General features: G+C 33.7%; 1 pseudogene; it reads right to left on the reverse strand.

Annotated features, from left to right (window-relative positions):
• Nucleotides 1-581: 581 nt before the first annotated feature.
• Nucleotides 582-2,739, reverse strand: LOC107424771 (triacylglycerol lipase OBL1-like; annotated as a pseudogene).
• Nucleotides 2,740-3,316: the final 577 nt, after the last annotated feature.

Below are 3,316 nucleotides of genomic sequence, written 5' to 3' on the forward strand. Positions count from 1 at the left end.
TGAAAAATAGAGAGAAACAAGCCGTGACAAAGAAAGAGATTTTATCATTGTACACCTTCAAACATATTTGATAGTGAATTCGTGAACGCAGTGCACTCTTGAATGTAAAGATCATATTGATCTCAAAATCATGTCAAATATTTTATGTTTTTTTTTTTTAATTTTTATGCTTTGTGTTTTGATATTCCTATTTAGATCTTTATTTCCATTAATCCATAGATTCTAAAAAATTAGAAAAAGGGCCTAATTTTCTCAACAATTATATTCTCTTACACGCAGTTTTGATAAAATAAAATAAAAATCTTATAAAAGAGAAAATATAATTTTAATTTATCTCCAATATAAAATTTTAATTTATCTCCAGTATAAAATATCCTTTTTACAGCTAATAATAGAAGCAGGGGATTTGGATGGAGAAACAGAGACTCAGGCTACTCGTTTGGCTAGACAGAACATTAATTTCTCAGTGGTCTTTATGCAAAAGAGACACAAGGCAGAGACATTGTTCTGTTTCAGAGAAGACATCTACAGTTTTCAGTAAATCCGAGAGAAAAAAAAAAAAAAAAAAAAAAAAAACATAATCACACTCTCAGTGGGAAAGTTCTATACAACTTCTTCAATCGATGATGGTTCATCGTGAGAGAGGAAGACATCGGAGGAACCCAACCTGGTGGCATTTACATAATCCTGTGTACTGTGTGCTGATGTGCCTGGCATTACCAAACCAATTATCCTAAACACTCTCAGAAAACACCCTTCTTTATATTCTGGTCCTTTCTTGTGGACAATGGTGAAATTTCTTATCAGCTCGAAGAATGAATTTACCAGCATGGGTATTGCCCCTAGTGGTGAAAAATAATTCTTGTTTGGTTCTTCTTCCACAATATGAGTTTAAACAATGTAGAGGATGAATGGTGGTTAAATTAATTAATTTGATATCAAAACCCTATATAAATAGCAATTTTTGATCATATATTATAATTTAATTACCTTCCCATGATAATGCCTGTTATAGTAGAGGCATGTCCCAAAGTGCTTGAACAGAAGGGCCTTATCATCATAAGGCAACCTAGGTACCATGTCAGTACCATGAACGAATCTGTAATATTTAATACCATGCTCTTTTAGTTTCATTTCCATGAATTTCCCAAATTTCTCATCCCCTACTCTGGGTTGGCCAAAAGTATAGACTCCTTCCAATCTTTCCAATAGCTCTGCCTCTTCATGAAGTACCAAAATTGCTGGGAAAAGGATTGCCAAAGCCCCACCTAGACTATGACCTGTCAATATGTATTCGGCTTTGGCATTTTGACTTAAAAGACCCTTGAGCATTTCCCTAATGGCATAGTATGCTAGATCATCAGCTGGACGTGTGTGATTGGGTTGTAGTTGTTTAGGCCAACCAATGTTTTTCTGCAAACCAAGAGCTTTCATGAAACCTCCATGGATTTTGCCAACTCCGAAAAGCTCGTACCATAAGACATCAAAGTCGGAACACCATGCATCGGCATCAAAAGGTTCTGTTCCTCTAAATGCCACAAATATTGTGTCATGCTCTTCGTTTTGTCACGAAGTAGAAAAGCCTGTGCTGTGGCTTTTTCTTGATAGTCTGCAAACGATGGATGAGGAACAGAACAAGTAAGTACTTTGCTATTTACAAATTCAAATAAAAGAAATTAACGAACTAACTGGGTTAGTTAATTAGCACTTATTTCTATTTACCATTCCAGAAATTGAAAGATCCCAAGAACTCCATCTGCCCAACATCATGGACAACATATAGTAAATTAGTGGCTGGATAATTATTAGTTTAATATTAAAGAAAACTAAAAATTAGGAAATGTTTGTATATGTACATATCATGGCAAACTACACCGTTGAAATTTGCAAAATTTAACATTAATATAAATTTTTCAATAGTAAATGTCAATGTTAATACTAAATTTTTTTATTCATAGTTAAATAATAAATGCTAAAAAATAGTAATGTTACTATAAAAGAAATAAGAAAACAATGAGATAAATAGTAAGTTCGAATGCCAAATTTAAATTTTATGAAATAGCAATGAAATGCATTTTTGGATTATTTTTTTTTTGGTTGAAAAAATCTATTTTTGGATTGCCTTTTACAATTCAAACATAAAATAATATTAATTAATTTATTAAATGACATGAGATCTACATATTTTATGAAAACGGGATCTAATTTCAAATTTTGCCAATAATAAATTTGATGGCAAATTTGGCATTAAACTTACTTGTTATTGACAAATTTTATAATTTTTCATTAGAAAGTACAATTGATCGGCGATGTTCTTAAAGACTTACTTTCCAATGATCAGTGACAACAGTTTGAATGTAGGCTTGGTTCTCGTAAGATGCTTTGTAAGCCACCATAGAGAGCGCTGGCAAGTATTTGGGGTCTCCATATTTGATGGTGCTGTCCAGCTCTACTCGCTTGTCGAAATTCCCGATAAATGACAAGAATTTTGGCGATGTCTCATCTGGGGCCTTTTCCATTTTCCCTGTCAAAATCTCAACAATATCCTCCTTAATTTATCAACCAAAATATATACAAGGTTAATATCAAAAAATCTACATCACATATTGAAGGTTTAAATAATATAGTTTGCAAATATTATAAAATTCCATCTATCACTCCTTTTTAAATGATTATATTTTACTCTAAAACATCACCACTTCGGTTATGATGGTGGTAAATGAGCACGACTGGGCCCATGTTGTTTGTAGTTTAATTAGATTGTACCATAGTAGTCTATATATTTGGCAGCGTGGGATCCACACTTTGAAATTGTGAATCTGAGTCACGAGCTTCTATTTTTTAATTAAAAAATTATTGAAATACAGAAAAAATAAAAATAAAAAATAAATTAATGAACTTTTTACATTTTGGGGGGAGTGCGTCCACATAAGGTAGTAAGAATAGCATGGAGATTCATATAAATATGTTAGAGTTTGTGATCCGAATTCTTGTTGACCCGATCCGAAAAGTTCGCAGTGCGACCCATTTGGTAAAACTAAATTTTGGAGAAAAATTTGGAGCTTTGTGGTGAAAGTGGAGGTCTCGGGCCGATAGGCCCCGACGGGGGTGCGGGGGCAGCGCCCCCGCGGTATGGACCTGTTCAATTTTAGGGTTTCTTATGTACTATATATTTTTGGTTTTCGGCTGAAATTAGGGTTTTGGTAGGTATCGCGCAGTCAGATTCACCTTTTGTACCAATCTTTCGATATTGGATTTGCTTCTTCCTGCCCGTGGTTTTTCCCGTCAAGGGTTTCCACGTTAATTGTGTGTTTGT

Source organism: Ziziphus jujuba, chromosome 7, assembly GCF_031755915.1.
Source record: "Ziziphus jujuba cultivar Dongzao chromosome 7, ASM3175591v1".
NCBI lineage: Eukaryota > Viridiplantae > Streptophyta > Magnoliopsida > Rosales > Rhamnaceae > Ziziphus > Ziziphus jujuba.